General features: G+C 41.5%; 1 protein-coding gene across 1 annotated transcript in view; it reads right to left on the reverse strand.

Annotated features, from left to right (window-relative positions):
• LOC111867121 (neuropeptide SIFamide receptor) overlaps positions 1 to 26,187 on the reverse strand; it is a 626,192-nt gene that overhangs the window by 189,028 nt on the left and 410,977 nt on the right. The gene's annotated exons all lie outside the window — the stretch shown is intronic.

The raw sequence follows: 26,187 nt of genomic DNA on the forward strand, positions 1-26,187 counted from the left end.
AATTTATTGACCACTAAGAAATCGTAACTACAAAGAACTATAACACTACCGCTATTTCCACACTTTACAAAATCACTCTTTTGCAGCCTGCAGTTGCTTGCTAACGGCTTCTAACAATGGCTGGTTTTCTGCTTCCGGGCTCGAATTTTCGCTGAATGTCCACTCTCTTCCAATTGCCTATATTTGTTCCAGCTGTCATTTTTATAACTCCTTGGCACGGACCACTGCAGAAAAGTCTCGTTTGAACAGTGTTTCTATTGTTGTTTGAGTGTCGGTTGCCACGCAAATATGTTTCCCGAGCCGTTTCCAAGCAGTGAATATTTTTCGTTGTCCCGCGGTTACTGCTTAGAAAAGGGGCTGTACGCCGTAATACCATAAACTCTTATAAGATTCTCTCTAACGTCGTTCCAACGTTAACACAGGAAACTCTGTATCTAGTCACTTGAGTCCATTCAGCACCTCAACACCTTCACATGAAACTTCAGTAAGAATTATTTCATTTCAGTCTTCTGTTTGAGTCTAGGCCTTCCAAGCTACCTCCTTCACTGAGACCTTCATGCCAAATGCTATTATAAATTTCTCATATATTTGATGCATGCAAAATGAAAATATTATCAAGATGTAACCTCATACATAACATCACGTGAACAAGCGTGACTACGGCGTTTGGGCTGATAATTAAATTTATTGAACACTTTCATACAGCGCGTGAATACACTTTACAGTTCACTGATACACATAATAGTGTCCATAGTCACGTCTCCATTAGCCGTTGCTTGGTAGTGGCTTACAGCAACGGACGTTCCCCTTACTCCGGATTTTCGAACTATTCCCGTGCCTCAGCTACCAGCTTCTAACAGCAACAGCTAATAATATTCATTTTACAAATTCAGCCGTTAACGCTACAAATGTTTATTAATTTAAATCACACTACATGTTTCGACCCTTAAAGGATCATCTTCAGGTGTTCTTAGTTACAAAAATAATTATTAATTTGTAACTCATGATATCGTCCGAATACTTCCCGTAATTTTACGAGTGTTATTCACTTAACGTCTACTTTATATACATAAGCCGTGAAGTGGATATATTCTATGTACCCTTCTCATTGTTTACTTATATACATGTACTACTTGTTGCATATTGAAATAAATAGAAATTAGGTGTAAGTTTCTAGGTAAGATTAACAATTACTTAAAATTGAATTAAAATTTATTTTAAAATGTCTTGAACTGTAAATGGCTTCTTTTCACTGTGCTGCAGCAGCTCACCATGACCGAACCTCAGCCAGTCTCTCACCAACTCAGTCACTCATCAACCACTTAACTCAACCTGAGTCAACTCAACTGACCGAAACACCTCGGCACGGACGGCACAAAAACCATCCTTCCTCTCTTGTTGATACGGGCCGTTACCTAACAACGACCGTTGCCTAGTTGTTTGTTTTGCGGTCGTCTCTCAACGTGTCTTCATGTCACAATAATATGCACTCAATAAAAATGTAATTCCTCATTCTGTAACCAGCAATGTGCCTGAGTAGAAATGATGCCCACAACTTAAATACTGACGACGCGATACTACGCTGCCAGGTCAGGGATATCGGACATAACATAGAACGGTGATACAGTAACGGTGACTTTATCAGCCTGTACGTGCTGGCAAACCTGACTAAAGTCGAAAGTCAAAAGTAGCATATATGTCGGAGCGCTGTATGTTTCGACTTTGAAGATAAAACTGACGGCGAGGGTGTCGGAAAACTATTTTTTTGAAAAGGAACGAGCATTATATGATCTGCTTTACGTGCCGCTTTTTTTTTTGCCGTCTATGTGCAACGTCGGTCACTATTCATTTCTCGTTTTTCTTTATTAACATTACATGTACCGGCCTAACCGGCCGTCATTAGGTGTGCGGGTTGTTGTGATGAAGGAATCTGCAGCATGACTTATAAGACGGGGTTTGGATTGGATGATTGGATTTATTGGCACCTTCTGCATTCGCATAACTCGGGACTACAGGTAATAAGGCGCTATCGCTATTCTACACACTTTAATTTCACTGTTGCACACCCATTAGATTTCTCAGTCTTCACTAGTCGTATCCTGGCAACGGATTTATAAGAGCTTCACTCTCATTTCAAATCACACACAAAGTCTTCTTTTCACAGTCTAATTCTTTCTTGTCATTACTCTGCAATTGCCAATTCCGAAGACTACACTCAATTCAATTCCTCTGCTTCCAAGCTCATATCCTGGCAGGGTGACGTATCGAAACTCCACTCGATTTGACTCTTCCTTATAACCACTTTGCACCGACCACGCAGAAAGCACAGCCTCTCTATTGCTACGAAGGAATGTTTACAGTACCGTTAAATATAAACGGAAATTATTCGATTACTGCTTGTGTATTCGTTGCCGTGTCGATGTGTTTACCAAGTCGTTGCCTAGCAACAAGTATTCTGTCTTCAATATACCGACTTCCGGGCGTCATGTCTCAATATGCGTGGAGGGAAATACTTCATAAATCTAAATCTTATATTTACTTAAAGAAACGCGTCTAAATTCGATAGAATTAATATTGTGAAATTTAGGGTATGAAACGTCAACTTAAATATTCACCGCACGCAGGGTGAAAGAGAGAGTAGCTTTTCTCAAATATGTGTTGAATGTGAAGGCACACAGAGCAGGTACTCACGAGAGGATGGTGTATGAACATTCTAGCCGCATCTCAGTTTGCATGTGGATGTAGGTCAAGGTGAACTGCAAGCACTGCAGCTTCGTCGCAGAATGCAAATAGGATCTCCACTCTAGGTTAATGCAACAGCACCAGTCACAACAAGCAGATTCAGACACCCCGTCTTATAGCGTAAAGTGGCTCCATTATTCTCCATTTGTTCATGCTGTGGTTTCATTTTACAGTTCTCCTAAGTAAACCATCCCGTATGAATGACTAAATATCAGAGCTGTTTCTTGGTTTGCAGTTAAGCCTGCCAGGTGTCTCCACAAGTATAACGTTCTGGTATCTCTTTGCACACAGCAAATCGGCTCTAGCGATTGTGCTTCCGAGTTATACCCGGGAGGATCGCGGTTCAGTTCTTGACTGGATCAGTAACAATCGTGACTAAGAATCGTTCGTGGTTCCTCTCAGGCCGTCTATATGAATGCCTCGATACTGAATTATTGCATGGAGAGCTTCTTTCGGGGGACATGAGGCAGCGTAGTTGGCCGACACTATGCTACAAGCCGGAAGGTCGCGGGTTCTATTCCCGATGAGGTCATTATTTTTGTCTCTTTGACCAATCCTTCCAGCTGCACTATGACCTTGGGATCGATCCAGTCTCTAACAGAAATGAGTACCAGGAATATTCCTGGGGGTAAATGGCGGCCGGTGCGTAAGGCTGACAACATCACCGCCATCTGTGAGCTGATTGTATGGAAAATGTGGTAGTCTCGACGCCTCACAACCCTTTAACCTCCAGAGCCTGTTACAGGAATAGCTTTAGAACTTATTTTGGCATCCATTACAATTCATTATTTCCCACCATGTCATCACGTGACACCAAATACTCTGAGGTACAGACGTCACTAAATAAACTCGAAATAAATAAATAGTATCTCTTTGCGTAAAATTCAATCTAAATTAATGGATTTTGATCTGGAAACTAAAATTCTTTTCTGAAGTATACTAGCCGAGTTTCTCTTGCGCTATTTCACGAAAAGTCTTTCAAATGGTGAGGCTTTACAACGTCAAAAAGTATGACATGTACCTAAAGTTCCTGTCCAGCAGGCAGCATTACTGCCCCTTATTCAGGCTGTCTCACATTCTGATCTATATTTAGAAGTTCCTCTTAATTTCTCGAAGTAAATTATAGAATAGTCACTGTAATCTGTACACGGCCATTTTCTTCTTGATTGGCCAATCAATGGACGCTATATATTGAGCTACTGAGGGCATTGTTAAATATATAATGAACAAATAATGTGCGTATAAGTAACAACATCGAAAGAAGCTCAGTCGACATAGTGGCGAGGCGAGAGCAGGGGCTGGTAAACAGGTCAGCCGGTGTTAGATGCCAAGCACGAGCACTGTTTTCTCTTCTCGGCAGCTCCAGGTCGGTTCTGGGGTTCATCAAGCGTGCTATCGAAAGTATATTGGGTGCTCTTACACTGGGGGTAAAGCTGATTGAGCGTGAAGCAAACCAGTCACCACCATCTGCGATTAATTATTAATTAGAACACACCCTGAATTATACCTTCATTTCCTTGCAAGTCTTCACAAGGTGTGGCTTATTTAAGCAGAGTCGTTAGGTTACGTTTAGCCGAAGTAAGATCACAGATTATAAGTCGGGATAGCTCAGTCGGTACAGAGACGGGGTATGGGTTGGATTCCCGATAGTGCAAGTTTTTCTTTCCGCACAACCTTCAGACCGGGTCTGGGGTTCAACCAGCCTTTTTTCTTCCCCAACGGATATCGACTCTTTCTTCGGGGATAAAGCGGCAGGATCTTAAAGCTGACTACAAACCCCCATCTAGTACCGAGGTCAAGAAAGATAGGCTATACCTCCACTCTTCCATACGTCTTCATGGAATAGTATTTAACTAATTAAGCACAGGGACAAATTTACCTTTGTTTCCAAGACCTCAGATTATATAGTTTTCTTGGTTTACAGTTTACACACAAACTTACCATGTCCGATTAACAATTCGTGTGTGCCGGTAACGAGTTCCATGGAGTGGCCCTTTACTCGTAAGGATGTATTCGTAACAGAGCGAAAATATCGCTATTTCCGGAAGCCATGAAAATTTAATCTGTGTCTGAGGTTTTTGGTAACGGTGACTACAACGAGTACCGTCTTCTAAGATACAATACTGACTAATCTGGTAATTTACCGACGTTTGGAGAAACATATTGTGACGTGGATGGCGCAACAGGAAGTACGGGTCACGTGAACTCTGCGGTCTCGCGAGTGACGTCACATACCCCCACTCCTTCCATCATTACGCCACGCTCGGTAAACACCCCTCCCCCGCGGTGACATAACAGCACTTCCCACTGTGACGTAACAGTATTTTCCCATGTTCATAGTCGAATAAAAAATCAAGCAAGAAGGTAGTAGAGTCGCACTTTCTGAATGCATAATCTTTTTGGTTGCTTGATTTAATCATCGATCCTAAGATGTATGCAGCATATTCCACCGAAACGTCCTTAAAGTTGTAGCAGACTATATGGTATCACATCCAAGAACAGAGATGTACTGTTCATTTCATTTAGATTTGATAGTCATCAAGACTGAACACATGAACACACATTTTTCTAGTCACGGTGACCCACATACTTACATTCTGCTGCAACGGTTACTGAATTTAACTGCGCACGTAACTTCATGAAAGTTTGGTCCGCCACACACCCACCATAATGTCACAAGTTTCCTGGCAACTTGCTAGGCGCATATAAACCTGCTGTCCGTCATATTCCTACACGTAGTGCTCAGCCTCTTGCTATAATTCTGAAGCAGTGGTGACCCTTCATAAACACAGTTTAATTAGGAATGGGGAGAGCGCAGTCGATACAGCGACTGGCTACGAGATGGATGACAGAGGGGTCGGAGTTCGAGTGCCGTTAAGATGAAGAATTTTCTCTTCTCCAAGTGGTCCACACCGTCTCTGGGACCTACCCAACCTCCTATCCAATGGATACTGGTGGCTCTATCAGCGGGAGGAAAGCGGTAGGGGTGTGAAGCTGACCAAATCACCTACAGTTAACGCCGAGGCACCTCATACGACTTCATGACGTAGTGCTTAATTAGTTAAGCACAGGGACAATCTTACCATTTATGGTGATATAAAAAATTTGACTGATTAACTCCGGCGTCCTAACACGATTTCTTCTATCGACGCTTATTCCATTTTATGCCAGTTTTCAGCCTATTAATAAGAGTACAAAACTTGCATTCTGACACATTTTTAAATACTGGTACCAGAAATTTTACACTCCATCAGAAACAGGATATTAAGGATTTTATGGAGGAGAAGTGCGCAAACATATTCCACACACTTTCCGATCTTGTCTACGTTACCTTGGAAACGAAATCAGTTGTTGTCTAGTAGACAATTGTTGGCCGCTTATTATATGTGATAGGACACGTACGAGTTAAGTAATTATTTGGGCTCCTTGTGAGCGTATAGTTATTTCACTAAACATATCATCACTGCAGTTTTATTTTGGGGATTGTCTACATAAATTAGCGAAATTCAATATATATATATAACGGAGGCCAGCTGCCATTGGCGGAGTATCTGTATCTCCGATTTCTTACCCCTTCTAATGTAGTGTCTCCCGCTACCACCCCCAATTCTTTCTTCTTCTTCTTCTTCTTCGTCTTCGTCTTCGGCATTTAGGGGGCCTAGAGGGTTTCAATTACTTCTGAAAATATATAAAATTCTTACCTCACAGGAAACACATTACATCTCCGCTGGAAAGCCCAGCCCGTAAATGCTGCTTAGGGAAACAGCCGCTGTTTATTCTGGGAACCATACGATTCACTGGAATACGCTCTGTGGGGAGAATGCGGATATTTAGTGCGTTAAAGCAGGTGGTAATTATAGAACCAATTGGCCTTAGGGGGTGCTGCCGTNGGGTTAGGGGAATAGCACAGATGAGTGAGTTTGAGGACACGGTTCTGGGGAGAATATTTGAACCTAAGAGAGATGGTATGCAGGAGGATAGAGGAAAGTGACTTGCTGGGAACATCAGAGCTTGTAGCAAAATTTCATTAATGTGATGAAAACAAGGAAGATGAAAGGAGTGAAATAACGGCAGATAAAATGGGGACGAAAAGTGCATACTAAATTTTTGAAGGATAACCTCGGGCGCATATGGTAGGAGAACATTAAGATTGCTCTTGAAATATAAAAGTGGCACGGTGTGAACTGAAGTGTTCTGGTTCAAGGAAAGTTCCAATAGTTGGTCCTTGTTAACATGAAGATTTCCTGTGGTAAAATTTACAACATGTGAACACAGTAATCAAACAGATAAAATCAGAGGCTGCAGATTTCCTGACTAGCTGAACGACAATCAGTTTCCCAAAGCCCATATTACTTAGAATCAGGTAACCTCCGTTAGTTTACTGTGTTTTGAAAGTGGGAGTATTATCACGATTTAGACTTGTGAGTATAGACAGGGTATGGATTGTATATTTGATTTATTGATCCAACTTGGGAGCTACACTTAATTACAGCGGTATCGCTAATCTCCACACTTTACAAATCACTGTTGCAAACATTAAACCTTCTCCAGCCTGCATTGTCTTCAACAGCCGTTTCCTGATAACGGATATTAACAGTTCAGATTTTTCACCTTCTCCCGTTCAGGTCCTCCATATCCAACGAATATCCCCACAAATGAACTCCCCAATTCAACTATAACGCCATCTCTTCTAAACCTCCCTCGCAGAGCTCAACAAAACTACCAATTCTCAACTTACTCTCAGTTCTATTCAGCTGACCTGGGGTTCTCGTTATATAGCTTCGGGGCGGACCCAGCAGAAAACACCGCTTTCAACGGTATTTATATTGTTGTTATGGGCGACTGTCTAACGATAGCCCGAATATTGGTGACGTGTTTACCGGCCGTTACCAAGCAACGCATATTCCTTCTCGCGATTGTTGCATAGCAACGGCTATATACGCTACAATAATTTAGCTTAATAACTATTTCTCAAGTCGGGATAGTTCAGTCGGTGTAGCGACGGGCCATAGGCTGGACAGCCGGGATTCGATTCCCGGAGGACCAGGCTACTCCACAGAGTCCAGACCGTCTCTGGGGTTCACCCAGCCCCTTATCGGATAGGTACAGGAGGCTTCTTACCCTGGGGTAAAGTGGACGGTGCGTGAAGTTGACCATTCACCTCCATATATTGACGAGGTTATGAATGGCGGCGCTATACGTCCACTCCCCATGAGTCTATATGGCATGGCGCTAAAACTGTTAAGCACAGGACTTACATTTGTTTCCTTGGCACAACAGCCCCAGTGGGCCTAGGCCTACCTCCATGAACTTCTCCGTTCACTTCGGCTTTTCTAAATCTTACACATTCGGTAGGACTCCTTGGGTGGGTGATCAGCTCGTCGCAAGGCCTCTACCTGTACACAAACACAGAAAAACGCACACACAAAAACTAAACATCCATGCCCTGAGTTGGATTCGAGCCCACGATCCCGGTTTCCAAGCGAGCGAAGACAGTACATGCCTTAGACCTCTCGGCTACTGTGATTGGAGCTTACATATTTTACCTTTTTAAAAATTTGCAAATTTGTGCTCTGATATGTGAAGTGTGTTTACATGTTATAAACAAAGGAATGCTTTATGCATTATTTGTTACGTTTTGTGATGTGATGAGTGCAATTTTCGAAAGCTTCTGACAATATGACGTCACGCTTAGACTTGCCGTAACACGTATTGTTATACTTTGAACGTTTCGCCGTAGAGAAGAAAACTAAGTGAACATTCCGAAATTAGAAGGGCCGGATGCGAAAACACATAAAAGCGAAATATAGTTAACTGCGAAAATCATAAAAGTAGGAAAGTCGGGCAATGTGACCGTGACCCTGCCAGTCGTAGGAGGCGACGAAAAAGGAAGTCTCAAATTTAAGACAGTGAAATATGGCCGCGAGTCCCAAGGGACTAGCACCCGAGAAAGACTGTCCTGGCAACGACCAGCAGCATATACAAAAGACATACCCGTCCTCTCGTCAGAGAGGGTGCCCCACACAAACAAGAACGTAACTGTCAAACAGTAATATATATCTGGTCATGAGCCCCAGATGGGGCTCGACACCAAGACTTACTGACCGACTGACCGACCGTCAATAGCAATGTGACTTTGACTTTTTGTTTGTAAGTGCAGTGCAGTGCAGCGGAGAGTAGCTAAATAGTTGGTGAGTGAGTCAGTGAGTTGAAGAACTGCAGTTCGGTCGGTTCAGTCGTTGTGAGCCGTTGCTGTCAGAAGCTGGTAGCTGAGGCCGGGGACAGTTCGGGAACACAGAGGAAGGGGAACGTCCGTTGTTGAAATCCGTTACCAGGCAACGACTGGTGAAGACAGTACACTGAAAGACTTAACGCGTGCTTTAGCGAATAGTACAGTGTGTGAATTAGTGTTAACGCTATAGATATTTGAAGTTACGATCTGTAAGTGTTCAGTAAATCCATTAACCAATCCAAACCCCACCTATAGTCGCTGGTACACATGGCGATATAGTTTAACGAACTGCAGAACTGGAATACTCATATTCGAGGGGAATTCATTTATGAGTTTGTTATATATTTTACTAACGCGGTATGCGAGAATATAAGGAATTAAATTGGAGTATACCAGACTGGACCTTGCGCCTTGGCATTGGCCTTCCGTTCACAGAGAGACCATGGAAAGACACAATGCATTGTAAGGGCAGGAAATGGTTGAAATTTCTTGAATTGTCAAAGTTTCTCAGCGAAGTTTGGGGAGGGAACATAATATCGGAAGAGGGAAGTTCACATTACAGACAACATTCTTTCATGCGAATCGGGAAGGTTCTGAACGTCCACACTGAAAAATCTTTTCAAAGTTCCTCTCCTTCCGATTTCAAGGTCAGTGGCTAGAGAATTGTTGTCAGCAGTAAATGCACCCCAGTCAAAAAAACAGACTATCTTCAGTCTACTGCTCCCTCTACTGCTTCTAAGCTGTATTCAGCTTAGAGCCGCTTTGGATCATCACTAACACTGGGGTTTCCGATATCTCTTCTCCTTAGTTTTCGTCAGTTCCCATAGTCGAACAGAAAGAGAACACATTCAATTCTATGGGAACCTGAATGACGGAACATGCGAATTAAATATATTGTGGCGTATAGGCCCGTTGTCGAGAAGAGACCTCGAAACGGTCAACGAATACAGCCGTTACTATGCAACAGGCGGATGAACACCTATTTCTATAGAAAGATAGAGATTTTGTTGGACTATAACAATTGAAGAATGGTGTTTTCTGTGTTGAAAACACATTGAATAAATCCTGTAGTTGCTGTTTCTCTTCTTCCGGCTATCCATAGTCCGAAGTGCATTGAAGAGCTATTCATATTTTTTATTCTATATGTGAACATGACATAATGATCATATTTCCATCAGTTATGCATTCAATTTATTTAATTATATTTGCTTTCACAATTAGAACAGAAAGAAAATATTAGAAGTGTTTCCATATATTTCAGTTTACAGGCAGCAAGAATTTGCGAACAGGAGAGAGTAAGTTGACATTCAGTCATGAATAATACTTATCGTGTTTTATTATTTTAAATGAATAATTTGCTAGACTCTATCCAAATTTTATCACGTTAGTTTGTATATCATTGTAATACATTTGCTATATTTGTTAAGAACCACCTACTTAATCATAACTTTCCTTCAACAGCGCAATACCTTTCGACCTTCGGAAGGTCATCATCAGGGTTACAATATATGTATTATTTAGTATATTAATTCCAAATTCTAATATTATCACTCCCTCATGTAGAAGTTTTACATTTAATAAAACAGAGCTAACATTAGTGAAGTCATCTTGACAACGGGGGTCGAGGACATTAGAACTTCCTTATACATTCTAATAGAGCCAATAATTCATAAAAATATCTTAGATTTCGTATACAAATTATCCATATTGCATAAAAAGTGTTTGTGTTTAGTAATTCTACGTTCAGTTTGCCTTTTATCTTGTTTCTCATTACTTTGACTGCATCTTGAATTGTAATATATGTAAAGAGAATAATTGAATTACTGTATTTCCATGATAAAGATAAAATTTCTATATTAAACCCCTCGTTAAGTAAACTGGAGACACGCTGGTAGGGAACTCCTTAACCTGTTCTACTTAAGGCTGTTGTGTGTGTGTCACGGTGTGATGCAGTGTTCCAGTTGCGGGGCTTCTCAAACTTCACGCAGACCTGCGCGCGCGTGTACCATTCCCAGGGCCAAGCCTATGTGCATGTATCCAGTTTTACGTCAAGGATTTCCAATTATCAATGAATTGACCTTGTCTTTGTGTAAATAAATGTGCATACTCTCTTCAGATTCTTGAATCGTCACTTCCTTGCACGATCAGGTTGCTCATAATTCGTTTCGTTGATCCTTGGGGATGTTCATTATGTCGCGAAAGCAGGGCACAAATGACTACCAGGAATCTTCCTGGGCAGACGGCGGCCTGCGCTTAAGGCTGACACTTTATCGCCATCTGGGAGCCGATTTTTAGAGAAAATATGGGCGCCTCGACGACTCACAACCCTATGGGCGTTCACGGCCTGTAACAGGGATAGCTTAATTTTTTATTTTATTTATTTATGTGGGAAAAATTAAGAAATATCATTACGTAATACGCCAGGATATGCTATTTTGACCTTGCTAGTAGCATTCTGGCCGTTTAGACTGTACATAAACAAATATGTTTATTGTTAAATGTCGCCACTTTTGTTGTTGTTTTAAGTAAAAGCTCGATTTTTTTGCTAGCTCTAAATGCTATTATAGTAATTGAATTCCTGTATAATTTGTAACAGTTCTGACATTTTAGCTAAGTATGAATACTTTCTACATCCCTCGAAAGTCCTTAATATCTCCTTGCTACGCACCTTTGCGTTCAGGTTTAAAAACATGTTATGAACGTAACAATTATTTCTTGCTGCGCTCTAAATAGTAATTAATTTCTTATATTTCTCACAGCTATTTAAGGGGACACAGTTCAGTCTATGTAATATGTTCGTTATGCTGCAAAGTTGTATTCAAAGGGGCAACTGGATTTACTGCTTCAGTCAAAATGATGTTTTCGGACTTTCAGAGGAAATTAATGCCGATACACTATTTAAATTAAAATATATAAGAATATTATCAAGTTATAAAATATGTAATTATTGAAGTTTTAAAGCCAAGCACGTTTCACCCTTGAAGCTTATCTTCAAGGGGAACCCAATTTTGTAAGAATACTTTTCATCATACATAATTTCTTCCTACAAGAGTGCTTTTACAATAAGCCCCGTCAAAGTACATAATTAACACTTAAATTAATATGACGTAGGATGCAACGACGTATAGCAATAGAGGCTCTTGTATCTTGTCTGGCGAACTGCAGAGGTTTGTAAGTGATCCCCACCTGGAGAACCTTCGTGACGTTCCTGACCACATGACCACCTTAAATCATAACAGTCAACAACAATAAACGATTTTGTCAAGCATGCCAACATAGGCACGCAAAATTTTGTTCCAAGCATGTAATTTGATATGATTCAGTATAGAAAATATGTCAATTTACTTGTGTAGGTAAGAATACATTTCATGTTAAGATTTGAGGTTCTCACAGCGGTGGTTATGACGAATAAAATTTTCTGGTAAATAATATTTAAATTCTCTTAGTGGGGGTGGAGTCCAACTGGGTCCACTCGGCACGGCGGCCACTGATTGGCCTACTGTAGCCTGCCCGGGTGATTATGATGATGGAGAATCTTGTGGAATGAAGATTGTGCAGGAGAAACCGAAGTACTCGGAGAAGACTCGCCCCAGCGCCACTTTGTCCACCACAAATCCCATTTGACCAGACCCGGGATCGAACACCGGCCGTCGCCGTGGGAAGCCAGCAACTAACCACTTGAGCTATGGCGCGACCAAATTTTCTGGTATATAACGCGGTGTAGTCCGTCGAAAATCAACCAACTTTTCGAAGAAAAAAACTGCCTCCATCTCGGCTTGCCACCTGTATTTTGTTCGGCCAATTCCAGCCTGAAAATGGAGGCGATATGTTCCTCCGAAACGTCGGTTGACTTTCAAGGGACTAGACGGCGTTATACTCCAGAAGATAGTACTCTTCAAAACAGTTCATGTGTGTGTATTCAGTAGCTATTCGCCTTTCGTTTCGGTACCCAACTATGAAATGGTACACCATTTCTGGAATAGATGGAAACTATTCCGAGGACCCAGTCGCTTCAGCGAACTTCTCCAAGAATTGAATATTTGCCTCAAGTTTCTGTTGTATATAAGATAAACTTTACAGTCGTCAGGGCACGAACTTTGTAAGATTCTTTATGTTATGTTACTTCCTTTTGTGCTGTCACATGTAGAGTGGCACGCGCTACGAAAATGACGAGTTTTAGTTCGGATGATTGGATTTATTAGCAACTTGGTCACTCTCTCTTAATCACATTTAAATACAGAGCTATCGCTGATGTACACACACACACACACACACACACACACACTGGTCCTCTCCTGGTACCACAATTAAAATGCAGGGACTATAGCAGTCTCACTGAATCACACACTCAAAGTATTACACATGAATGAAGTCTTCACAGGTCGACGAAATTTCCGTGGTTATCTTCTACCGAGAACTTGGAACTCAGAATACAGAACTGAACTGCAGCGCCATTTTGTTTTCAAGAAAATTCTTTTGCATGGACCCCACGGAAAACATCGTCTCCCATTATTGTAAATGCATGTTTGCCACTGCCTTGTCTGGCAACAGACTTCCTATATCTCGGTGCTTTTGCACGGCTCGGAATGTATAGAGAACACGGTTTCCTTATTTTTTAGGTTTGTTTACCGAGCCGTTGCTTAGTAACGCTCTGACCATCCACGTTAAATTATTTATGGTTCAATGAAAGTGGCTTCTCATTCTTTATATAAGCAAAATTACAATTTAATTCCATCTATTTCAACAATGCTTTTTAGTAATAAAAGTAACCCTTTGCACGTTTCGTCCATTGATGATCATTAGCGAAGGCGACCAACATTTCAAGGAAATACCTCACGCTTATTACGCGCATGCGCTGTCTTGTAAGGGTTAAAGCATCAGTATCTGAATCACGTCTTGTTAAAAACAACAGAATTTTCGATTGATTATAGTTTTCCTGTGAGTCCTCGTGACGGCCGTCTTCCATTACATTAGCTCGTCTGCGAATATAATTAACTGTTAAATTCTATATTTGTTCCTGGTTTCATACAAAACAAATGAATATTTTATAACTGGATGTTCAAATATAATACAGGTATTTTCTACATCATATTAAATCATTTTATATTAGATACTGATGATCAATACTTTGCCATACCTGCATTGTATTGGTCCTGTGTGTGGTTCGGACTGGCTTGTGGTTGTTGTGGTGTGTGCCATGTTTATTGCTGAACTGATGTCTCATGGCGCTCATGGCAGTGTGGGCTTATGGGTGTCTTTATGGGCGCGCATCTGGGTGGTTCTACAGGGTTTTGTCCGTGTATTGTATGACCATGATGAATGATATATTGTTATGATTTTTTTCGTCAGTTTTTGACCGTCTATTAGTGTAGGGTTGTGTTTATATACATAAATGTAGAAATTCTCTATTCTGATTACGGCACGGCCTTTACTAAAGTAATCGATTTATTTATGATATATTATATTTTCCCATATTGGTGTATAGTTCTTAAATGAGTCCTCCCTCTTGTGTTTTATACAGTGCGTACAATCAAGTGCGCGCCGCGGCTGCAATTTGCCGTGAGTCATACCACCGCAGAACGGATGCAACTCCTCCCCGCGACTGCAGTGCTCCTACCCCGATGGTTGCATAATCGGAACCCGAGGTTGCATTAAAAAGTCAGTCTTTGTCTTGCTGTGGAAGTGGAGTGGAATGTTTACAGCTGTCGACAGACGGTGGAAATGAAGTTCACTATTAAACAGCGTGTGTTTATTGTCGAAACTATTGCAAGGAAAAACATTTACAGAAAATTCGCACGTAGGTTTCGTCAGAAATATCCTGACTCGCCAGTTCCCACAAAGTCGTGTGTAAACAGGCTTCTGAAAAAGTGGCGGGCCACAGGTTCAGTGAGTGACAAGAAGAAGCAATCGAAGAGAACTGTGCTGACTGAAGAAAAGGTTAAGGATATTCAGGCAAGATTACAGATCAGTCCTCGAAAATCGTTAAGACGCTTAGCACAGGAAACTGGTGTTTCGCTAGGATCTGCTCGCACAGCCACAAAGTTAATCAAATTTCGCCCNAGTCTATTTATCCAGTTTTGAATATGGCCGTTTTATTTTCGTCAGGATGGCATGAAGTGCTGTTTAATGTAATGTCTATTGCTGCTGGTTTCCTGAATACATCTATTTCTTCAGTTCCTTATTTATTTGAGATGTTTATGTTAATCTATGATATTGGTTTTTAAGTGATTGAGAATTGCAAAACCTTGTGTTGTTTACTGAACTCTTCTAATAATAATTATGGTTTAATTATATTTGGTTTATGAATGATAAAAACATCGTCGATATAAAATATCATAATTTTACTTCACAATGTACAATTCAATAAAGTTCATTATGGATTTTAAATAAAAATTTAAGCCATAATGCATGATAAGGTGGGACCCATGGCTTCGCCTCTTTTTGATGTGTGGAAGTGATTTCTTTTTTGAAAATGATTTTGATTTAATATTATCCTTAGAATATTCCTCATTTCTTTAGTGGTTTCGGTGACTGTATTATTTGTTGGCAATTTTTGGCAATATTTTGGACATCCTTGATAGAGACACTGATGTATGTATCCTTTATGTCGAGTTTAGAAAATTTATATTCAGGATTTATTTCTAGTTTATAAAATTATTAACTAATTATTTAGAGTTAATGACGTTGAATTAGAGTTTCAGTGTTTTGAGTTTTTGACTCTGTAATGTATGTGTTTTGAAAGTCTGTAGAATGGGGCGTATATGTTGTTTATTACAGGTCTAATTGTTTCTGAGTTTCTGTTTACTTTCATTTTTATTTTAAGGGTTGATGCTTTTGGGTTTATCATGTTATTACAACGTTTTATGGTATTTAGGATTCGTCTATGAATTTTCAGTGTGGGGTCAATTTTTGAAACATCAATTTGATTGTCGTTAACTAATTATGTTACTTTGTAGCCTAGTGTTTGTTGGTATATTATAACCATAGTTCTTCCTTTTACTGCTTTTACTAATATTAGCTTTATATTGTGTAGTTTTAACATAAATTGTTTGATAAGCTGTATTTTTTAATTGCTAGTGGGGTGGGACTAAGTACCTTGTACTGCGGTCACTTCTGGCCTATTGTACCAGCCCCAGATGATAGGTGAGTGTGATTGTGGAGCAATTGGTGGAATGAAGATTGGCAGGGGAAACCGAAGTACTCGGAGAAAACCTGTCCCAGCGCCACCTTGTCCACCACAAATCCCACTTGACCAGACCCGAGTTCGAACACGGGCTGCCGCGGTGGGAAGCCAGCGACTAACCGCTTGAGCTATGGCGCGGCCTTGATAAGCTGTAACTGTTGTTTGTGTTGGTTAATTGTAGTATTGCTTATATTTGTACATAAAATCAGAACGAAGACAGAACTTAGAAATTCATTATAGTATTTGCAGACGACGTACTGTGAAGGAACACGACAATCATGGGGACCAACTGCAAGATTTTAATCAATCGAAAATTATTTTTTAACAATACACATATTGTCATGTTGTATGTGTAGCTATGTCGGTCACGGTAGCCGAGCGGTCTAAGGCATGTACTGTTTCGCTCTTTTGGAAACCGGGATCGTGGGTTCGAATCCCACTCAGGGCATTGGTGTTTAGTTTGTGTGTGTGCGTTTTTCTGTGTTTGTGTACAGGTAGATGCCTTGCGACGAGCTGATCACCCACCCAAGGAGTCCTACTCTATGTGTAAGATCTAGAAAAGCCGAAGTGAACGGAGAAGTTCATGGAGGTAGGCCTAGGCCCACTGGGGCTGTAGTGCCAAGGAAAAAAACCCAACACAAGAATAAAACCTAGTTAGGCCGAAACATGTTTTGTTTTATAACGTATAGTGGAGACGAAGAGGTTGAAATGTGAATATTAACATACCGACAAGGTGACACAAAGAAGGCAAGGAGAAGGAAGACGAAGTTAGAATTGTTGCACTTGACGGAATTCAATTATGATTTTACATAGTTCAACGGTTGAGGATAATGTCTATTATAAAAAATCTCGTTCTTCGTGTACAACTGCCTACCTCCCTCCACGGAAGAGAATGCTTCTTGAGGATCAGAAAGTCACTCAGCTGCTGTGTGCTGGATCAGGTCTGGGTAGCGTTATCATAAGGTGACTTGTGAGACCGTTACAGTACAATTTTGAAGTTACTAGATCCTGTGAGGGAGAGTCAGTAAATGTGTCACAAATGGAGGTAAACCAGCTGTAATATACAAAATAAGCTTTCTATTAATATCGCTGAGCAGCAGCGCAGTCCAGCTTCATGACAGTGTAGGCAGCAGACGCGCATGCGCGTGTTCAGATGCTGGTTGCAGTAAACAAAATTGCCACGGTTCTTGAGGGGTGTACTACAGAAGGGCAACATTCTGTTGTGTGTTTTCTGTGGGAAAAAGTACTCAAAGTAAAGGATATTCACAAATAAATGTTTTTTGTTTACCGTGGGAAGTGTTTGTTGCCTAAAAAGGTCTCAAATGTGTGGCAAACATTTCACTGATGACGAGGAAGTTAAAACGGAGGTGTGGGATTGGCTGAGACAACATCAAAATACTTCTATGTTGTGTGTTTCGACGCACTGGTAAAGCGATGGGACATGTATATCAATGTTAGTGGAAAATATGTTGAGAGGTAAATGTTATTTCCAGGTTGGAATATCACATGGTTTACGTTTTATATCCATTTGTGACCTATTTACTGGTTCTCCCTCGTATTTAGAGGTAAGAGATCGGATTCAGCGATGATATAACTATTTCCAATTAGATGTACTAATTTGTTTGTTTCCAGTAGGACTAATATAGTTGTGGGTCTCGACACACCGGATCCTCAGTAGCAAACAGAGACACAGGTGGGTTAATTTGCTCCTGAATCAGATTACGTGATTACGAGCGAGGGCAGAAAATCGATGGGGAATATGGCACAGGCGCACACGTTCCCCGGCCAGGAGCATATTTTCATCAGGTGTTTCAGGATAAGTCCATTAAAGCCTCGTATTGCAGAGTACCGAGTTCGTTTAATCTCAAGTACCGACATATGTCTGGAGATGAGTTTCAGTGGATTGATTTAATATATGCTCTTCAATGACGATTTATTAAATCAGAAGTTATAAAGAAGGATGAAATTCACGAGTTGCTATGAACTCTAAATTCCACAGTTCACCGTTCCACATACCGAGGGAGTACCCGAAAACTCCTAGCTTTCCTATCCTGTCCGTTTCACAAAAAAAAAGTATTCGATGTTACGTCTAAATATTACAAAGCCAACACCATAACTAATATAATGTAACCAATCTGCCTTTCTATATAACTGTCTGAAGACATGTATAACACAAAAACTGAATCTGGCGATTCATACTTGCGCTCAGGCTACGCACCGCCTTCAGGACACTCTCAGCCCAACGCACTGTCTCGAGGACACGCTCAGCCCAACGCACTGCCTCGAGGACACGCTCAGCCCAACTCACTGTCTCGAGAACACGCTCAGCCCAACGCACTGTGCCTCGAGGACACGCTCAGTCCAGCACTGCCTCGAGGACACGCTCAGCCCAACTCACTGTCTCGAGAACACGCTCAGCCCAACGCACTGTCTCGAGGACACGCTCAGTCCAGCGCACTGTCTCGAGGACACGCTCAGCCCAACGCACTGCCTCGAGGACACGCTCAGTCCAGCGCACTGTCTCGAGGACACGCTCAGCCCAACGCACCGCCTCCAGGACGGACTGTCGGGCGATGCGATGTGACAGGTACCGCTTCTTCGCATTCTGGAGATTCCGCGTTCAAATCACCAACCAAAGGTGAACTGTTCTGATAATTTTCATGTTTTACATATTTTCGAGGCACATACTGAGATAGAGCACGCCATTACTGAGTACTTCCATTTCCTATCGGCTTGTAAACTTAATCCTATCATTCGACAACGGAAAAATACTTGAAGCTGAAGAAATATTATTTTGTGAGGGATGAAGTGACAGGAGGTTGGAGAAAACTGCATAATGAAGAATTTCATAACTTGTACTCTTCTCCAAGTATAATTAGAATGATCAAGTCAAGGAGGATGAGATGTGAAGGGCATGTAGAGCGCATGGGAAGGAAAGAAGGTGTATAGTATTATGGTGAGAAAACCAGAAAGAAAGAGACAAATAGGAAGACATGGACATAGGTGTTAAGATAATATTAAGATGGATCTTAGAGAGATAGGATAGGATGATGTGGGCTGGATTGATCTGCCTGAGCATAGAGACAATTGGAGGGCTCTTGTGAACGCGTTAACGAAACTTCAGGTTTCATGAATTGTTGGAAAATTCTTGAGAAGCTGCGCAACTAACAGTTTCTCAAGAGGAGCATAGCTCCATGGAGTTACTTATGTAAACAGAATAAAATTATCTCTATATAAATAGTGCCCAGTGCTACTAGAAACCGAGGATATGACAATGGGCTGCCTGCTCATGGCTGTCGTACTGCTCCAGAGTTGTGGTCGACGACAACGGACCATTGGCTGAATAATGATCCGTAGGGAAGAAATTCAAGAGAACTATAGAATGAAATAAGTTCATGATAGAAATGTGTTATGTAAGCAAGGAAAACAATATGGAATGAATTGTGGGAGTGGAAGAGTAACCCTTAGAGAACAGCAGTTATTGCATGCACTCACAGACTGTACTTGTTTCACGTGATTCTCACAAGCAGGAGTCAGTATGTCTCTAAACAGCATTAAACTGTTGGTCTTTGCAAAGGAGACTCAGTGTCCTTTCTCTCAATTACGAACTAAATTTTTGTACATTATTCAGACGAAATTCATACTTTAAAGATGTTATCTGTGAAACCAAATGGAAGAATTGATCTGGCCGCGTAATAGCTCATGCGGCTAGTCAACAGTTTCCCACTGCGGTGGTCCGCGTTCGATCTCAGGTCATGTAATATGAGGTTTGTAATGGACAAAGTCGCTAGTGGAGCAGTCTGCAAGTACTTTTGGTTTCCTCTGCCAATTCTCACCCACAAAGTGATTTATTTTCATTAATTATCCAATCGTCCCACGCTATAAAGTCTTAAGACTCACATCACTGCGTAACTAATTCAGAAAGAGTGTTGAACTTTCAAAAGGAAAGCACAAATTCTGCACTGGCATAGCATTCTTTTCTTGCGGCTCTGATTTGATTCGTGTCCATTGTTCCTTAATTCCGGGTTGGACCGCGAGAGGTCGTGCTGTTCGTATGATGGCAGCCATTGGCACCGAACTTCAAGCAGCGTGAATATTTGCAGACGGGATTCCTGCAATATCTGTGAAGGGAATGGATTGTGTTTGATTAAATGTCTGTCGTTCAGACTGAACGCTGCTTTCATATTGAACTTCGCAATCAAGAATGGAGCAGTGTCTCATTATAGCTGGAGATAAAGGGGGGGGGGAAAGAGGTCCGTCCTCTAAATTGGCTGCATTTTTCAAGTTCATGGTTTGCAGTAATTTCAATAAAATCCTTGAAACCAATGCAAGACCAAGTTTACTGCACATGAAATCAAATTCTTTAACCCAAGTATGCACATTCAACGCTCTCCAGTTAGTAGATTGGTGACGTTATGTTCTTTTTCGGGCTCAAAGGAATTTGCTGCTAAAATTATTCGCTTATAATATTGTGGCAAATGCCGCTCACGGTAGCCGAGCGGTCTAAGGCATGTACTGTCTTCGCTCGCTTGGTAACCGGGAGCGTCAGTTCGAATCCCACTCAGGGCATGGATGTGTAGTTTGTGTGCATGCATTTTTCTGTGTTTGTGTACAGGTAGAGGTCTTGCGACGAGCTGATCACCCTCCCAAGGAGTCTTACCGAATGTGTAAGATCTAGAAAACCCGAAGTGATCGGAGAAGTTCATGGAGGTAGGCCTAGGCCCACTGGGGCTGTAGTGCCAAGGAATAAAATATTGTGGCAAGTAGACATGCTGCTAGATAATGACCGAAAAATAAGCAACTACATAACAGCCGTTGCTAAGTAACGACTCAGTAAGCAAGCATGTTTAAACGGCAACAGTTTGACTCCAACAGAGGAACAGTGTTTTCTACGCCGTCCGTGACGAGATGTTATAAGTATATAAGGTTATAAGTACGATGAAGCCGATGGTAGGAACTGCAGTTTCAAAGAGAACCACATAATGCTTACCTCATGCGTACTACCTTGAAACGCGAGGAAGTATGTGAACATTCCCTTTCTCTCTTACGAATTGGTATGCCCACACACGTGTGACATCTATTGACAATGTAGAAGAACTGCAGCTATTCCTGTGATAGCTTGTGGAGGCCCATAATATAATGAGACGTCGGGGTTCCCACATTTTCTAGATGATCGTCTCACAGATGGCGGTAAGGTTGTGAGCCTTACGCGCCGGGCGCCCTTCAGCCCCAGGAAGATTCGTGATACTCAATTTTGTTAGAGGTTGAGTCGAATCCAAGGCCACAGTGCTGCTCGAAGGATTAGGTCAATTAAAAAGTCCAATAACTTTAAGGGGAATCGAACCAGCGACCTTGCAGCTTCTAGCATACTGACAAAGAAATTAAATTTCTATAGGGTAACCTGTGGAATTGGTTCCACTGAGAAGACCTAGACTTTCCTGGGAAGATAATATAAAAAGTCCCTTAACGTGAAAGCGGGAGATGACGTGGAATGGATTTATTTATCTTAGGACATGGACCATTGGTAACAAACTGTTTTGAACATGGTAACAGGACTTTCGGATTCCTTAAAATTCCTAGAATATGTTCAGTAGCTCAGAAACTATCAGTTTCTCAAGCATGATTCAACTCCATGGAGTTGGTTAAACTTTCAATGGCTACGGGAAGAACGTCATTTCATCATTTCAGGATGATTCAAACCTAGAAGACTGGAACGGGAATAGAACATGTAACACGCACGGGTAATCGAAGGTTAAGTGTGCTGGTCTTAGGAAAACCTCAAGTGAAAGGAGGATGTGGAATTAATTTTCAGGTGTTTCAGAGACTATAGGCGGGTTTTTGATTGGATTTATTGAACACTTTAACACACTTAACTATAGCGCCATCGCTGATTTTCACACTTCAAAAATCACACGCTAAGTCTTTTTCCAGCCTGCAGTGTCTTCGCTAATAGTTTCCTGATAACAGCTTCTAACAACGGCTATTCTGCTTCCGTGTTCAATTGCTTTTTCAGAGGCGGCCTATTCTTAGTCAAAGTTAGAGTCAAAGTCAAAGTCAAAGTTACTTTACGAATGGCGGTTTACCGCCAAACAATTCGTCTTGGCGCCAAGTCCCTTGGGGATCACGATCAGAGATTCTTTCCACCTGAACAATTGCGGTTATAATCCTTATGTAGCATCCTCTCTGATGAGAAGGTGAGTGTGTCTCCTATGAACATGCTTGGCCTTTCGTCAAGTGTACATTTCACACTTACAGCATGTTATTGAAAATTCTTCCTTTTGCACTACACACAAGCCTTGTCAGTAGAGGTTTACGGAGCAGATCATGCCTATGATACGTATCTTATGCTACAAAGGAAGCTTCAATTATAGCCCTTAAACCTCTCTGCACGGATCGAATAGAAAACATCCTTTCCAAGAGTACCTACACGTATACATACCCTTTGCCGATTGAATAATTTTACCGAGCCGTTGCCTATGGATGACTACACGCTAAGATACGTATAGTTGAGAGTGGGACGAATCTTGTCGACATAGAACATAAAAGAGGGGTATGGATTAAACTGACTCACGGTAGATTCCAATGTACTTTATACGAATAGGGAAACAAATCTTTGAGGTCGTTAAAAAGCATTTAAATCCCTGGCTGGCTGCCCATCTACAAACTTTCTGAAGAGACCTTCAGCAGACCTACCCACATTCTCCATCTCAATCCTAATGTGTCACTGTGAAACAGTTTTCTCGACGGACTGAGGTGTATGCCCCCCTCCTTTGCCAATAACAGCTTAAACTCCTTCTCCTAATATTAATATGTATGTACATGGTCTTGTCTACAGTCTGCAGGAAACAGACTCCCTTTTCAGGAGACACGTCCAATGGAAAAATATTCAAATATATTTTCTCTAAGACTTAAATCGTAGCTACTACTGACACCAGTATGAAGCAAAAATATAAATTCGCCTCTGTGCTTAATTAATTAAGCACCACTCCATGAAGACGTATTGGGGACTGGCGGTGTAGCTCCATTATTCTTTATTTTGGCTATATATGTTCTGCTTGCTTTAACCCCGAAGAACGAGCTCCCTTTCATATTGGATAAGCGACTGTGTTGTTCCCAGAGGCAGTCTGGACGCTCTAGAGTAGAGAAAAATTCCTTGCCTCTGCCAGGAATCGAAACCTTGTCCTCCAGCTCATTGTCCGTCGTTAGTAGCTCTTAGTGACATCAATGTACAAATTTTGTTATCATTAATTTTAGTTACAATCAATCACAATGACCAGCCTGTCTAAGGCTCGCCTTTTCCTCGACTGATCTACCATCAGGATCGTGGTTTTGAATCCCATTGAGGGCATAAATATATATATCAGCCTTATTTATGCTCTCTTGTGCCGTTATGGACCTAACGATGTGACGTCACCACATCCAAAGAATCCTACCAGGAGCTTAAACGACTCGTAGTTCAAGAAGACAGTTTTCAATTAAAACAAATCAGAGGGCCATATCCGAAAAGTTAATTGAAATTTCGAAGACAAGATAACAGAAAGAGATTTCACCAAGAGCACTTAAACTCAGAAGTTTGAAAGACTTCTGGAAACTCAGCTACATTTACGCTGAGGCACTAACTCGATAGAATATTTATATACTTTTTCGCGTTGCTCTAACGCACAGGAATTGTTTTAGGCCAAGGTTATTTGTAAAACAAACTTGAGAAGACTATTTCTCCAATTTATTTCTTATGACTGGACCACCTTCAGCAACCGGACGTTGAGTGATCAAGCCCTCAAATACAAAATAAACACTAAGACAAATCATGTATACCTCCGCGATTTTAGTCCGCAAGCGAACTCTACCGAGCGAGCGACCGCCGCTTGTCGGCGAAGTTTAGTGCCAACTTTCGCGGATAGGGGGTGTCGCGTGGTCAGCGCAACGAATCCCCACGGCCGTTTTTCTTCCGGGTTTGTAGACCGGAGCCGCAATTTCCTTGAAATAGCTCCTCGGTTATCATCACGAGGCTGAGTGGACCCCGTCCCAGACCCACTACTTCTCAAGAAAAAAATCTGGTAGCGCCGAGAATCGAACGCGGACCTCTGGATCTCTAGCCAGGAACGCTGACCACTAGACCACAGAGGCGGTCATATTAATGTATACTCGTATCTAAATAGAAATTATTTTGATATTACCAACAGAAAACGTAGCTTCTGATGAGAATTCTACAAACTTTCCTTGTATTATTAGTACGCACCTGCCATTATTCTGAATGATTTAAAATGTACAGACAGGAGAAATCTACGGGGTTAATAATTCTTAACTCAGAAAACCAATCCATTCGACATTTGAGGTTCTCAGAGGAATGACTCTCTTCTGGACTTTAGACCGTGTAGTAAACTAAATTAGGAAGATTCTAAAGGGTTCTGGCGATAAAGATTAACACTCAGAATTACTGGCATTTTGGCCTTTGTCCATCGTCTGGTATTCTAAAAGCTAGAGGATACAGTGTTTCGGAAACCGGATCTGTTTCCGTCCTCAGGTGAGGAGTGAGGCATATACTCTGTTGGGTCCGTTAGAAAAAGTTAATTTCAATCATCCAATCCAGTGACTTATGTTAGTTCCTTCTAAGGGACCCAATAGAGTAGGTACCTCCTCTCTCACCTGAAGACGGAAACAGATCCAGTTTCCGAAACGTTATGTTTTCTAGATTCTAGAATACAAGACGATGGGCAAAGTCCAAAATCCCAGAATCCTGAGTATTATACACTATCGTCAGAACCCTTTGGATTCTACATGAAGACCCGTTGCTAAGCAATGACAGCTAAATCAGCAAGAATACAACAGCACTTACTAAGTAACGGCAAACAAACAAACACGACAAACAAACACGAAAGCAGCGATTCCAAGGCAACAACTGCACTGTAACATAATAGCGGTGTTTTATAAGCGGTCCGTGCCGAGATGTTGTAAGCAGGACGAGGTAGTGTTTACGACTCGTCCTGCTTATAACATCTCAGCACGGAGAGCGTAAGAAACACCGCTCTTATGTTACAGAGCAGTTGTTGCCTTGGAATTGTTGCGCTCGTGTTTGTTTGCAGAGCCGTTACTTAGTAACTGTGATAATTGTAGCGTCTACATAGAAAGACCGACCCCTCCTTCATTGAAGAGGGGGTTCTATTTCGAAACACGTACATGTCTAGGAGAAAACAAAAGTCTGGTCATGAATCTCGAGGAGGCTGAAGGACCAGGAATGACTGCGTTGGCGAAGGCCAACCTGAATTTACCGACTGATCGACCAACAAACAGTCAGTCAATGAAGTTAATGCAGTGGAGTTAATTAGTGACTGAATTGGTTGATGAGTGAGTCAGTTAGTTAGAGAAATCCCGAGGTTCAGTCATTGTGAGCTGTTGCTGTGAGAAACTTGTAGCTGAGGCACAGGAACAGGAAGAACTACGGAAACCAGACGAAGAGGGGCATCCGACGTTGGAAGTCGATACAAAGTAACGGCAGTGAAGGCGTGACTGTGGAAACTTGTATGTAACAGTGAACTGTAAAGTGTAGTCAGTAGTTGTGTATCAAAGGGTCTAAAAATCCGATTATCAATCCAGAACTCTTCTACAGTCACTCCATACACGTGACAATATATTATACGTAAATTCTGAACTACATCTATCCTGTCCCGTTTCTCTATACTAAACGTGCGACATCTTAGTATCCACATTCATTAATAAGATGAAGGTAAAGCTATCCCTGTGTAACCGTACGTCCCTCGTCAAAATTATATAATTAAGGGTATGAAGTACTTATACATTGTTTAATACCGTGAGAGACGCTCCATCGGCGAGGTACCATCCTCGGACCTTCTAAGTGTAATTCCGCTATTGTCCTCCTCAGGCTAAGGGTGCCGCTATTGTCCCTAACGCCACCTGTTTACGCCCAGTATCTCATAAACCCATGACCTGACCGTGCGAGACCAGCCGGGAGGGGTATTGGATTACTTGAAGACCGACAGAGGTTTATGGGCATCTGGAAAAATACGAATGT

Source organism: Cryptotermes secundus, unplaced genomic scaffold (genome assembly GCF_002891405.2).
Source record: "Cryptotermes secundus unplaced genomic scaffold, Csec_1.0 scaffold334, whole genome shotgun sequence".
Taxonomy (NCBI): domain Eukaryota; kingdom Metazoa; phylum Arthropoda; class Insecta; order Blattodea; family Kalotermitidae; genus Cryptotermes; species Cryptotermes secundus.